Genomic DNA, 15,276 nt, shown 5'->3' on the forward strand with positions numbered 1-15,276 from the left:
ATACAGTACGCGAAGCATTCATACATGAACTAGACTGTCTGGCAGTCTTCTTTGACATGGAAAGGCTTACGGCACTAAATGGAGGTTCGGGATTATCCGCGACCTAGCAGATCTCGGTATCCGTGGAAGGATGCTAAACTGCTTGAAAGATTTCCTGTCTAACCTTTCATGTCAAGTACGTCTAGGTTCAGAACCTTCCAAAAATTTCGTTCAAGAGAATGGGGTATTACAGGGAAGTACCTTAAGTTCTACGCGTTTTGTAGCAAACATGAGTTTTATAGCACAAATAAATCCAAAGACCGTGATGTACTCAGTACATGTAGAGGACCCTCAAATTGCATGCATATCATCGTTGACAACCTTTGAGCCACTGATTTAACTCTCATTAAACAAAACAGCAACTTTGCCAGACAGAAATGGGTTTTGAGTTCTCCCCACAAAAAAACAGTAGCAGCTCCTTTTTAGCTCAGAAGAGGCTTGTAGAATGACCCAATACTACACCTGAATGCAACACTGACACCAATAAAAGAAGAACATAAATTTTTAGGTGTAACATTCGATAAAAAACTCACATTCCTGCCCTGCATTAACAACCTGAAAAAGAAAGCGTCCCAATCTCTACACATACTCAAGGTTCTCTCTGTGAAGCATTGGGGCTCTGATTGAACATGTCTGTTGCACATCTATCGCTCTTTGGTACGCTCCTCATTAGATTATGGGTCCATTGTGTAAGGTCCAGCAGGACCATCATACCTTAAAAAATTAGACCCACTACACAACTCAGGCCTACGCCTCTCATGTGGCGCATACAGGACATCTCCCATAGCAAGCCTCCCTTTAAGGATTGCGTGAACTTAATACAGCGTAAATTAAGAGAAAAATGGCAGTCACCTTGGAACAATGAGGCAAATAACAAACTACCCCTGTTAAAGCCAGTTTTAGGAAAGCGGAAGTCATATGGGCACCAGGAACGTTTCAGAGAGGTGTGTGTAGCCGTCTCCGAATAGGCTACACACGCCTAACGCACAACTTCCTGCTAACCAAACAAGACAAACCTGTTTGCGAAAAATGCGAACATGAATTAACGATTAACCACCCCTTCCTTTCTTTCGTGAAACTTGAAAAACTAAGAAAAAGTACTTACTTAAATTTTATAACGAACATATTCTATTTCTCGAACACTGCTTTTAGGGTATAATGCGATCGTTGACATCCAACACTGCTTTTAGGGGATAATGCAATCGTTGACATGTCTTGAGTTTTTAGCTTTTTAAAAGAAGCAGGATTTCTGGAAAATCTCTAAATTATGACGAGCTGATTTGCTGGTATTTTGCTAGACCACAGCCACTTACTCATTCTTGAGAAGGTTGAGCTCTTTATTTGGACCGACAGCTTTGCGCAGCCAGGGAAAGCTGGTGAAGTTACCCAATCCTCTTTTAAGCTTTTACTAGTAGCCATTTAAAACATTTCTATTTTATGTGAGAACTAGGTAGTACCAACGTTATAGGCCCTCTACATCGCCGATGATTTTTCACATCTTTATATAATTCAGCACAGAAATTTTTCAACATACCTTGTGCTAGGCGCATGATGGCCTCAGTCGCCTATGTGCCATAAACACAACACACAACACATCGTGAGCTAGTTGGTTGCCCATCGCAATGGAAACAGCTCAAACCTCCCGAAGGATATAGTAAGGGTAGACGAGACACAGGCGATAGCGCTAGAAATAAGCCTGAAAAACACATCACGAGCTAGTTGGTTGTCCATCACAATGAACGCAGCACAAACATCACAAAGGATGCATAAAGGGAAGACGAGACACAGACGCTGCATACAAGACGAAAGAAAGGGTACTCGATGCCATAGAAATGAACCTGAACAACACATCATGAACTGGTTGGTTGTCCATCACAATGGAAACAGCGCAAAATTCCCGAAGAACGCAGAAAGGGTTGACAAGACACGGTGCCTGAAGAACATGTCATGAGTTAGTTTGTTGGCAATCACAATGAAAACAGCGGAAACTTTACGAAGGGACGCAGAAATGGAAGACGACACACAAACGCTGCATTTAAGCAGAAAGAAGGGATGCTCGAAGCACTTGAAATGAACCCGAACTACGCACCATGAGCTAGTTTGTTGTCCATTAGATAAGCACCGAAAACTTCCCGAAGGACGCAGAAACTGAAGAGGAGACACAGGCGCTCACACCAAAAACGCGCCTGAAGAACACATCATGAACTCGTTGGTGTTTCATTACAATGAAAGCAGCGCGAAATTCACGAAGGACAACCACCTGCCTCATGATGTGTTCTTCAGGTTTACCTGATGTTTTTTAACGTGCACTGACATCGCACAGTACACGGGCCCCTAGAATTGGGGAGAAAAACTTGAGTAAATGTCACACGTTGCGGTGGACGCCTCAGTCACGCCGTGGGTGGATTGAAGATGTAGGGAGTGCAATAATAACACCATTGCTGCGCTTAGCCAGGCTAACCCTGTTCTGTAAGCGAAAGCTTTGATATCTGGTTAAGCGCCGTTTTAGGTGTGGTTAGGCCTGGTTCCCTATGGTGAATTCGAATGTCGGGTTAGTTAAGCTAAGACGGAGCAATTTTTTTTTATTTCACTCCCTACTTCCTCAATCCACCCATGGCGCGATTAAGCCTTCCGCCTGTGGCTAGGCCTGGCTATACATGCAGATATATGCATAGGCGGGCTGTCGCCTGTCCTGTCAGGTAGAACTTAATGGTGGATCGGTAGAGGAAGCTCACCCAAGGCACGCTGCGGCCTTCTGCTGCAGTGCCGCGAGTCTGCCACAATTTTGTCACAGTTAACGCATGCAACGTACGCTCTCTATCACCACCACCATGTAACTCTACAACTGGCAATTTCTCACGGGTCGTGCCTTCCAATTCATGAAAAGGAACAAGGCGTAACCACAGCTAAAGCGAGGTTTAACCAGATGGTACCAAAGCTTTCGCTTGCATAACCAAGATTAACTGAGCTAGCACGCAGCAATATTTTTATTTTTTCACTCCCTACTTCCTCAATTCGCCCACGACGCGATTGAGGCGTCCACTGGAACGTGAGGCTTTTACTGAGACTTTTCTCTTCAATTCTGCGGGCCCGTGTACTGTGCAATTTCAATGACGTTAAACAACATCAGGTAAACCTGAACAACACATCATCCAGAGGCAGGTGGTTGTCGTTCATGAGGAACATGGACTCTATACTATCGGATCCGGGGGTACACCCCATGGTGCGGTGTTATCCCCCACCTTTTCAGCCTCGCAATGAAAGAACTTTCACAAAATTAAGCTCCATGCCCGGCATCCAACCTGCCCTATATGCGGATTGTATCTCGTATCTCGAAGTAGAGAGGCCAAGGTCCCAGTAGAGAGGCCTAAAAGAGAGGCATCCTCCGCCTCTATATTCGCCACCAACGCAGACCAAACACAAAACTTACGAAACTCCGCATGTATGGTGCCCATGAGGGCTGTATGGTCCGCCGGGTCTCTAACAAGCGTGCGGAGGTACGAATCAAAGATGGTTGCGGCAGGAACATGCCTTCGTAACGAGTAACATTCTCTACTCAAGCTCCTACCTTCGCATGCGGAAACACGACGAGGACCAACTCGAGGTCAAACACCGCAAACTCATCAAACCGGCTCTTGACCTTCCCATCACTGCAGCCAGACAGCATTTGCTGGACATGGGGTGGGACAGCACCTATTAGAAACTCCGAGACGCCCATCTCCTCAACCAAAACACGGGCCTATCACAAACACCATCCGCTAACCGCATTCTTGACCGACTCCGTATACAACACACCACCGCCTTTGAGGACCGGGTACGACTGCCAGAACCCTGGAGACGCGCCCTCAGGGTCCGACTAATTCCCCACAACATGTCACAGCCTGACCACAATGTCCGTCGCCAGGCGCCTGCGGCAGCACTGGTGTGACATTATGAACAACAACACGGGTAGTGCAAGGATATTGCCGGTCCCCACCGTCGGGTGTGGTTCACTACGGCAGTGGTCTCCAACACCAACACAGTGACACGACTTACTTTCGGCACCAACAGCACAACATATGCGGAGGAAACCGCGATTGTGCTCGCCCTCTACACCGTCCCTCCCGCCCTACAAGAGAAACGCATCATTACCGACTTGAAAGCGGCCTGTCGGAATTTTGAGCTGGGTTGGATACCTCCTCTCGCTTGGCGCATCGAAGGAAGGAAGGGAAAACTTTATTTACACTAATGGTTTTTCCTGCAGTTTGGGGGCATCTTCAGAGACGTCTTGGTTCTACCCCCAGGAGCCTTCTCTGTCGAAGTCGTCCGCCTCTAATCAGTGGTCGGTTGCCCTCAGTCCAGGGCTCCGCTGGCCACTGCCGCCCGTTGAGCTCGCTGTACCAGACCTTGTTGGTCTTCGCAGCGGTCGCTGGACAGCAGAGTCTCCCACTGCTCCGCACTCGGGTTTTGTATTTTGGGGACCACGTCTATGTTTTGGCAGGCCCATGTGATGTGGTATAGTGTAGGTATTTCGTCGCACCAGGGACATTTGTTCGTGTATATCGTAGGGTGCATTTTGTTTAGTATATGTAGGTTTGGGAAAGAGCCTGTTTGTAATTGTCTCCAAGTGACAGCTTCCTCTCTGCTGAGAGATTTGTGCGGTGGGGGATATCGCATTCTTCTGCCTCTATAGTTTTGTAGTATGGCCGATTATTCCCTGGGTGCTGGCGCGAGTTCCGCGGTCTCGTCGGAAGCTCGGAAAGTAATGTATCCTCGAGCTATCCTGTCGGCCTCTCGGTTCCCTGCCACCCCCGTGTGCCCCGGTACCCACACAATTTTGTGTCGGATCTTGTCGTTTTGTGCTTCCCGGTTTTTAATTCTGTCACTCGCTGCGAGGAGTATACGGAGCGCGTGACGACCTATCCTGCCATTCATGTAATTTCGGCAGGCTGTTTGAGAGTCCGTAAGTATTGTTAGTGACCGCCCGGTTCTATAGCCCTCCGCCAACGCTAGAGCAACGGCTACTTCCTCGGACTCTGCAGCTATGCAGCCTCGGAGAGACGCGCTGGTCATTTCGCGTAAAGACGAATCGACCACCGCCGCTACAGCGATTTTGGTATCTCCTCCTCTCCAAGACGCGTCTGTATACACGGTCGTGGCTTGAGGAGCGTATGTTTTCTCGATGAATTCGGCCCTCGCTTCTCTTCTGCCTCGATGGAGGTTGGGATCCATGTTTTTTGGTATTGGCGCTACCTTGAGGGTCTTGCGAAGCTCGTCGGGGATTGTTGCCGTCCTCGGCATTTCTCGCATCTGCTCGCGGTATCCGAGCCTCTGCAGGAGCGCTCTTCCTGTCGTTGTTTGCAACAACCTGAGTTTTTGCGACTCAAGCTGCGCCTCTCGTAGCTCCTCAAAGGTGTTGTGTAATCCCAGGACCATGAGTTTTTCTGTAGACGTGTTGCGTGGTAGTCGGAGCGCTGTCTTATACGCTTTGCGTAGCAGGGCATCCGCTTGTTGTATTTCATTTTTGTTGAGGCACTGGTAGGGTAGGCTGTACGTGATTCGACTAACTACTAGGCTTCTGACTAGTTTTAGTGTGTCTTCTTCACGCATGCCATGTCGCCTGTTGGTGATGCGGGTGATCATGCGTGCGACTTGTAGCGTTGTTGCTTTCAGTAGGGTAAAAGTGTGAGTACTGCGCTGGTTGGATTGAACCCACATGCCCAAAATTCTTATTGTTGTCTTTTCGGGTATGGGCGTCCCTTCTATGTAGACGTTGAGTTTTAGGTCCTCGTTGGTTGGGACGGTCCGGTTTTGCTTGCCTCTCCAGACTCTCAGCAGTTCCGATTTCTCGGTCGAGCATGAGAGTCCTCTTTCTGCGAGGTATTGCTCTACACAAGAGGCCGCTTGCTGTAGCCTTTCTTCCTTCTCTCCGAGACAGCCCGTGTTTGTCCAGACTGTTATATCGTCAGCATACATTGCATGCCTGATGCCTTCGATGTTTTCTAGTTTTCGAGCTAGGCCTATCATAGCGATGTTGAAGAGTAGGGGTGAGATAACTGACCCTTGGGGTGTTCCTTTGTTTGGAGTGCGAATTTTTTCCGATCGAAGGTCTCCTATGCCGATGGTGGCAGTTCTATCGGACAGGAAGGCTTTGACGAAGCCGTGGATTGGCGCATCGAAACAAAATTACTCACGGTGCAGCGAACCTCTAAATTGGAACCTCATCTCAGCTCTCGGCCACCACGGACTCCAGGGCAATGAATTAGCCGATCAGGCGGCCCGCGTGCTCTCTCCCCGGGCAGCCGCAATTGCACTGGATGCCTACACCGAGCCCACCCACTCTCTACTATCATTCGAAGACGTCACTACATAGTATGAGGACAGGCTTTCTGGAACCCTGTAAAGGTCGCCCGAGAGCACACGAGCCGCTCCTTCTCAAATTTTAGAGCTCAGCTCTTTGGCACCCGTTTCTGCGTTTCGCGGCGTCGCCGTTCCGTCGCCGTTGTCCGTTTTAACCAGTAGTGGACACCTTAGTCGCGCTTTAAGCTGCGAAACCAATGGAGCGGGAGCTTGGAAAGCAAAAAAAAAGGCGCATAGCTGCCCTCTTGAAACAGTGTACAGCTCAATCGTGATTTAAGCTACGTGGTGGTGGTGGTGGTGGTGAAAAACTTTAATCAAAGAGAGCTTGAGTGGCGGTACTGACAGATGTGCGCTGCATGCGTGGGCATTGACAACGTTGCGCCGTTTTAAGGAAAGTCCGCATAACTGGCTCCCTGTGTCAGTGGACGCTGAGAGAGGTGTGGGCTGCAGGTATTACAATGTTGTGCCAGAAACGCGGCGCTGAAGCCATAGGCCGTCGGCGTTCACTGTGTTTGTTGACGTTGGCATTGACAACGTTTTACACTCGGATAATTTGAATTCAAGGAAGAGCGCATAAATGACTTCCTGGGTCAGCGGACGCCTGAATCGCGCTTATAGGTACTTGGGGTGATAAGCGAGCGATATGGGCTGCAAGCATTAGCCCTGAGAACGCTCAGCATACTCTTGCGATCAGCCATTAACTCCCACCTGCCAGGAAACAGAAACTTCTTAGGGGGGTATGGGTATTTTTTACAGACGGCGTCGTCGTTTCAGGGGACGCGGTTGCTGAGACGAGCGTCTCTTCTTTCAAGCTTTCCTCACATCTTTCATTTCTCCTCTCTCTGCATGTGGCAGCGATTTTGGCACAGCTCGAGCCAGTGGGCAGAGAGACCCGTGCACTTTCCTTTCATCCTTTTATCAGTCGAAACAACAACAGTAACAATTTCTTGCCTACAATGCGGTAGATCATAACACCTCCCACGGCTATGACAACCTCGCGAAATACTTGCACACACCTCGTCTTTGAGAAGCCAGGCATTGGTGCAGCAAGTTGAGCATATATCCATCTATTTCTCCGACCACAATGCTTGCTTCATGACTGTCAGTAACTATTAGTATAGTGTTCCTTGAAGAACAAAAATGTTTGAAAAATAACAAGTTGTCTGTAAATGTATGTACATATACCGATGCGGTCTAATCTCATATTAGCATCTAATGTAATCGTCGGCAATTTTTTTTTTACAGATACAATGCTGTGTCCGTCTGAATATGATGGTGGCTGCAGCCTGTGTGGAGCAACTTTCTCAGACGTTTTCGACATGGTCCGGGCTTGCCTTTCCAATTCCTGTTCAGCCCAATCCTTCATTTCCCACCCTTCTAGGGAGGCATGGGAGGTGGCGGAGGTGGTGAAAACATTTATTAAGAAGGTGGTGAAAACATTTATTAAGAAGGGACAGAAGGTATTGTTACCTGGCGGCCAGCCGAAGAATGAGGCGTGATGAACGATGGATAAGAGATGATTCAATAGCCGCTGGCCTAGCGCGAGCGCACGGTCCCGCGCCGTTGCCAGCTTCGTCTTCCTCGTAACATTACCCGGGCCCACCGAGCGATCGTCCCGATCGTAAACTGAACACATGAACGAAGGGATGCGTGATTCAGCGATGGCTTCCAGGGCAGAAAAGTGGCAAGGTGATGAAGTGCTGGCCGCCACGGTGAATGAGGGGATCAAAGAATGAGTCCCGGTCCGCATGGGGACGGTGTCTTCACGTGTGGGTCTTGGGTCTTCGGTAAGTCTTCGGTCGGTGGGGTCACCAAGGTCGCGGCAACGTCGTCAGTTCATTTTGTCCTATGGTCCGGGCGGGGGACGGGGCTCGGGTGAGCGGCGAGGTCGGTTCAGGTCGGGCGGGCTGGGGCACGGCCGGGCGGCGCTGACCAGGTACTCACGGCCGACGTCCACGTGAGGCGCAGGACGCCGAAGCTCCGGGACCAGGATGGCGATGAAGGGACCCCAGCTCCTCACACTAAGTGTTACGTGGCGGCCAGCCCAAGAATGGCGCGTGATGATCGATGGATAAGAGCTGATTTAATGGCCGCTGGCCTAGCGCGAGCGCTCCAGCCCGCGCCACTGCCAGCTTCGTCTTTTTCGTAACAGTATGTTTCAATCGGCCCGTAAGGGACCGATCCTTACAAGTACTATGTGCAGGTTCCTAGTATGGGACTCCAGTGGCGGTGGCCGCCGCCCGGGCGCGCCCGACTAAGGCTCGTTGGGCCTGTAAGTCTTGGCAGCCGAGCAGGGTCGCCTCCCAGTCCTCTCGGGTTGTGTTGGGAATGGGGGGATTAGCCGGATTGGAGGGTCAGGCCCGCACCATGTGATAGGTGTCAGAAGAAACGGCACTACAGTTCGGGCAGCTGCCTTTAAAGGAGGGGTCATAATGTTTTAGTGCTGCCGGGCACAGAAATATATCGGTGAGAAGGCAGAGAAGGAGCCGCTTATCTGCCTTCTTCAGGCCTTTACATGGTCGAGGGTAAAGGCGATGACTGTCTTGATAGTTGGTTGTAGACATTTTGAAGGTGTAGATGGGAATAGGATCGGGTTCCTAATCAGGTGAGGAGTAGAAAACAGCCCGGTGAGAGAGCGCGCGGCAGGCTGCGTCTGCTGCCTCGCTTCCTGCCAACTTCTAATGAGCAGGGGCCCATATAAGGTAACGGTGTGCGGAATCCGTATCCCGTATGCAATTTTTGTAGATACGATAGGCTAGGACGTGCAGCCTTGTTCGACGTTCCGACAGGCCCCTCGCGAGTCGGTGATTATGTATTTTGAGTCGGAATGTGAGACCGCGAGAGCAATCGCGACCTCCTCTGCTTGTGTTGCGCTCCGGGCTCTGGCGATGAGGGCGTTAACTTTGTTGCTGTTGTGAAATACCGCGACCGTGTACCATCCACCGTGGTGAGGACCGGAGGCGTCCACGTAGTATGCACCTGTTTTGTTGCCATAATGTAGAGCTAGGACTTACGCTCGTGCCAGGCGCCGACCATTATGGTCTTCGTGTGACATGTTGGGTGGAACAGGCCGCACCTGGAGGGCACGCCTTCACAGTTCTGGGATGTGAAACCTTACTCCCATGGGAGTGGAGTGTTCGATATTGAGTCGAGCAAGAAGGCGGTGACCCGAATCCGTAACCGACAAGCTTGTGTACTGGTTTGTAAGGTGCGCCTCTGGGAGCTCCCGGAAAAGTGTTCACCACCCCAAGGGCCATAAGCCGGCTGTTTGAACTAGTGATGGGGAATTCAAGTGCACGCTCAATAATTTTGCGAAGGATGACCTCATGCACATCCTCCTCTTGTTTCCGTAGCTGGAGATAAGGAGTCGAATAGAGAATTCGACTGGTTACAAAGGCGTTTGCCAGCCGCACGGCATCCTTACTTCGTAACACCCCGCGTTTGTTGGAAACCGGGCGGACCATGCCGCCCACTTGGCCCCCCACCTTACGGAGTTCGGCCAATGTAGTGTCTGGCCGCCTGTGTTTGTGGATGCAGAGTCCGAGCACCCGTTTCTAGTCAGTTTCGCGTATCGGACCACTTTCAAGAGAAAGCGAGACTTTAGTTGTTCACTTTTGTGAGGGGCGGAGGTGCACAAATTTCGATTTTTGAGAGGAAGATTGCAGACCGCAGCCGCGGGCGTAGCGGTCTGCTATCGTCGCCGCTATTGGCACGCTGGTTTCAATGCCCCTGTGTTGCCTTGCGTGGCCCATAGGCTGATGTCTTCGGTGTAAAGGGCGTGCTGCACGCCGGCGACACAACCCAGCTGGCGCGGCAGGTGCATCATAGTCAGATTGAAGAGCAGCGGACAAAGTACCGCGCCGTGGGGTGTCCCCGCGTGTCGAGTAGGTAAGGACCATGCTCTCTATCCTGGATGCGGATGTAGGCTTGACGGTACATTAAAAATTGGCACATGTATCGGAATGTGTTGAGGCCACAGTCGGTCCGGCTTAGGTTAGTGAGTATGATCTCGTGGTTTACGTTGCCAAATGCCCCTTTAAGATCCAAGGCGAGTACTACCGGGTCATTATATGGGCATTCAAGGGAGTCAAGGACTTCACGATTGAGTTGCAGGAGGACATCTTGCGCGGATCTGTGTGGGTGAAATCCGAACATGGTGCTTGCATAGACATGCCGGTGTTCAAGATAGGCAGATAACTTATCCCGCGCCATCGTCTTCATTAGTTTGCCCACACAGGGGGTAAGAGAGATGGTGAGAAGGTTGTCTGTGGAAATTGGTTTGCCTGATTTAGGAAGTGACCAGAGCCGTTTTCCAGACGATTGGCAGGGGGGTGTCCGCGCACCAAATTTGATTGATGTAGTCGAGGAGGTACTGGTGTGCTAAGTCCGGCAGGTTCGTCAAAAGCTGGTCGGTGACCTTATCTCTTCCTGGCGCAGTGCCCCGTTTAATTTTGGCGAGAGCCGCCCGCAGATCATAGAGCTGGAAAGGTTGATCGAGCTCCGTGTTCTCTTTGCCTGCATAAGAGTATGCAGATCCACGGGGGGTCTTGGGCTGTGCACAGATACTGGCCCCAAAGTTTCTGTGCCAGTTGAGTTGTGTTGCGGCACTGCTCAGTTTCCATGACCTACAGTACAAGCGGACCTTGATCGCCAGGCCGCGAGCGGCGTTAGACACCATTGGGGCTCCGGAATAGGAGCTCCACCTAGATTTGTGAGGACCTGGGCCAATAGAGCCTTAGCCCAGATACCTTACACAGAGCTTAAAGTGCGACTGAGGTGTCCGCTGTTGCAGGGGGGATGAGGATAACGTAAACTTTATTGAAATAGAGGTATTAGGTGCGGGTTTGGGTGGTGTTCCCCTCCCCGCGGTGGGCTCCTCTTCTAGGCTGGATGCCACGTGGCCGATCGACGATGCCATTCGGCGACGTCTTCGGCCCGCTCCGTGACTCAGAGTTGAACCTCGGGGTCCGAGCTGACCTGCGCAGCCTCCCGCTTTGATTGGGCAGCTGCCACCAAAGGAGGGGTCAAAATGTTTTAGTGCTGCTGGCGCAGCAATGTATTGGTGAAAAGACGGAGAAGGAGCCGCTCATCCAGCTTCTTGAGGCCTTTACACGGCAGCAGCCCGCACTGTAGAGCGGTGTCTTCGAACACCTATTACATGGTGTGGGCCTCCCCTTCAATCTAGCTATTCCCCCCTTCCCGGCCAAACCCAGAAGGGCTGGGAGGCGATCCTACAGGTATATCGTTTATGGAGGTTTAACGTCCCAAAGCTACTCAAGCTGTGAGGGACGCAGTAGTAAAGGGCGCCGGAAATTTCGACCACCTGGGGTTGCTTAACGTGCACATAGCATCGCACAGTACTCGAGCTTGTAGCATTTCGCCTCCACCAAAACCAAACGCCGAGGAGGAATCCTTATTTACCAATGTTCCCATGTTCCCTTATAAAAATGGTCTATAGACTTTCTATAGACTTTTTATAGACTCTATAGCCATCCTATAGACTTTTCCTTTTGTCTATAGACAGTCTATAGAAAATCTATGTACTAAAGTCTATAGCTGCTTCAATTTCCTTTTCTATATAGACGGTCTATAGACTCTACAGACTAAGGTCTATAGCCGCCTCAATTTCCTTTCGTCTATAGACTGTCTATAGACCCTCTATAGACTAAGGTCTATAGCTGCCTCAATTTCCTTTCGTCTATAGAGTGTCTATAGACACTTTATAGACTAAAGTCTATAGCTGACTCAATTTCCTTTTGTCTATAGACGGTCTATAGACTCTCTATAGACTGAAGTCTATAACTGCCTCTATTTCCTTTTGTCTATAGACGGTCTATAGACTCGCTATAGCCTAGGGTCTATAGCTACCTCAATTTCCTTTTGTCTATAGACTGTCTATAGACTAAAGTCTATAACTGCTTCAATTTCCTTTCGTCTATAGACGGTCTATAGACTCGCTATAGACTAAGGTCTATAGCTGCCTCAATTTTGTTTTGTCAATAGACTCTCTATAGACTAAAGTGTATAACTGCTTCAATTTCCTTTCGTCTATAGACGGTCTATAGACTAAGGTCTATAGCTGCCACAATTTCCTTTCGTCTATAGACGGTCTATAGGCTCTCTATAGACTACGGTCTATAGCTGCTTCAATTTCTTTTCGTCTATAGACGGTCTATAGACTTTCTATAGACTACGGTCTATAGCTGCTTCAATTGTCTTTCGTCTATAGACAGTCTATAGACTCTCTACAGACTACAGTCTACAACTACCTCAATTTCCTTTCGTCTATAGACTGTACACTATAGATAGTCTACTGCCTATAGACCAGTCTATAACAATCGTAATTTTATCTAAGAATGTTCGATACACCGACCTTCGACTAAGTCCAGAACAATGTCAATTTCTTTTTGCACTGTATGTTGAGGGGACCTGCATCTAGTGACCGCAACTATGTCGGGATTCCCCCACCTCCTTCGCTATTACGGAAATTAAAATGTATTGCGTAAGGCCATTACAACACCCTCCTGTACACGGTGTAAGAAATATTTCAGGTGATCCAGCTCACCGCGCCGTCCACACGGCGGCCGGAGAAGAAATTGAGTACCCATTTCCCTCCCACGCCACCAGATGGCGTTAGGGCCGAGGGGGCTTACTCCTTACGCTGTGTTCGTAGCGTGCTGCTTTTGTGCTTGCTTTTCACGTTTGTCTCTTGCTTTGTTCGTGATGATTTCACTTGTGTGGTGGTGTTTGGTTGCCAAGGATTATCTCCTTCATGCGTGTAGTCAAGTCGTCTCTTTGAAGGCAAGAGAAATGGGGAAAAAGTGCTTTGTGTTAGCCCGTGTTTTCTGGTCACACTATTCATCACGCTATACGTTGCCGACACTAAGCATGAAGGCAAATTGAGGGTTTGTCCTAAACTCTCATACTCACATCTAAACCCAACAAATACTGAAAAGATGCGGGTGAAACTAGCAACACTGCTGTTCAGCCTCAGCGTTTCCAATGGGCTAGAGTTCTATTACAAAAGAGGTACGCCAGGTCTAGATAATGTCAAAGGCACTGTTGATTTTACTGTGAAAATGAGCAATTTATTCGATGCATTGAATCGGAAACATCAAAAGGGAGGGTTAAACTGCACAGTCAAGATTTTGTTGTTCTGGAATCTTTTCTGATTTGGCTCAATGAATGGGAAAGAAACGTGAAGGCAGAGATGTTCTGTCAAATTCAACTGCCGAGGGCTTAAGAGTGACTGTTCTCTCAAGCATGCAACTTTCGAAGTACCTGTTGGAGAAATGCAATTTCAAGTATGTTTTATCTGCGAAGTTTAACCAAGATGTGCTCGAAAAATTATTCGGTATTATCCGCCAAGCAGGTGGGCAAAATGAGCACCCGTGTCTACCAGCTTTCTTGCAGCTGTACAGCATGCTTTCTGTGTACAGCTTGTTGAAACCTCCAAGGTATGGTAACTGCCAGGTACCGTCTCTGTTCAAATTAACCAGGCTGCATGCTTTGCTTCTAGCTCGTACAGTGGAACCCTTACAGCTTCCCTGAAGGTCAAATGGCTGTTAAAAGAAAGGACTGGTGGTCTTCTTACCTTTCAACAACTTTTGCTCTTTAGGAAAGCCACAAGGGCTCAACTATACAAGCTAGACGCAAACCATAAAGCCTGGTTACTTTTGACAAAGACGGTGCATGACGATGAAGACTCGCGTCTAATAAACCTGTCCGACATGATGCTAGCCTTCAAAGAACCTTATGAGCCACGTATAAATGAGCTGAAGGCCAAACTTGACGGTCTTGTAGAGAGAGAATGAATGTGAGGACTTTATTCACAACGAACCCGACTCAGGTAGTGTAACCGATTGTATAATTTATTATGTGACCGGGTTTCTATGCAGGAAACTGCTGAAATGCATCGATATCTCAGCGTGCAAGGCTGGGCTAACGGCTTCTGCAAAAGTGACCAGGCCTGAAGTAGCCTTAGTTTTGCAGAAAACACGAGGCGGGCTGCTACATGCAAATGTTGCCATATTTTCTCTTAAACGAAATAGAAAAACAGTTTCAGAAGCATGCTTCTGATAAGAATGTCTACGACATAACTGTCGACTACATTCTAGAGAATCATAAGATGTCATTTCCATGCGGTGAGCATAAAGTCGACATAATGGCACAAGTCGTGCATTATTACGTAGCACTACGTATGCGTCAGTATTGCAAGCAGCTGAAATAGAATGCTGAAAACAAAACACAAAAGCTGCGCAAGCTATCGAAGCTAGTTTAAAACTGTTTTATCCTCGTTGAAATTTTGAAGTACTCTCTTTTCGTTGCATTGTCACAGAGTAAAGTATCGCCCACGGGGCCTGCTTGTTGTCGTCATAACCGTCGGCGTTTAACCCGAGCTCTACAAACACCTACCTGTAGTGAAAAGCCGTTTGTGTGCCACGAGAAAAAAATATACACACATACTACTTTTCAGTACTTTTGTGGGCTTCAGTATTGCATCCAATAGCTCTGGTTCTAAATTCCGTAGGAATGATGACCTGTTACCGAGCTATGTACACCAGTGTCTAGCTGTTCTACACACACATGGAAAGCAAAAGTGGCGATCAAAATAGCGGACGTTGGTAGACATGGCTAGCTGTGATATAATTGTTGCAGCTCGATTGTGCTTTTTATCTACACAATAACAGGCCATGTTAGGCGTTCGTTGCCTGAGGAAAAGCGGACGACACGCCAAAAATTATCGCGGTTTCAGATGCCATCGCATCTTTAAAGTAACATCAGGTCATAACCTGGAAATCTAGCTGACCAGTTTCGCTGAAAAGTACTATTAAAATCAAGTAAGTTCATTTCGCACAGGTGACGCATCACCGACAACGCTAGAATTGCTGATAGCAC

The sequence above is a fragment of the Amblyomma mixtum genome, chromosome 2 (genome assembly GCF_055824585.1).
Source record: "Amblyomma mixtum isolate Tamu chromosome 2, ASM5582458v1, whole genome shotgun sequence".
Classification (NCBI taxonomy): domain Eukaryota; kingdom Metazoa; phylum Arthropoda; class Arachnida; order Ixodida; family Ixodidae; genus Amblyomma; species Amblyomma mixtum.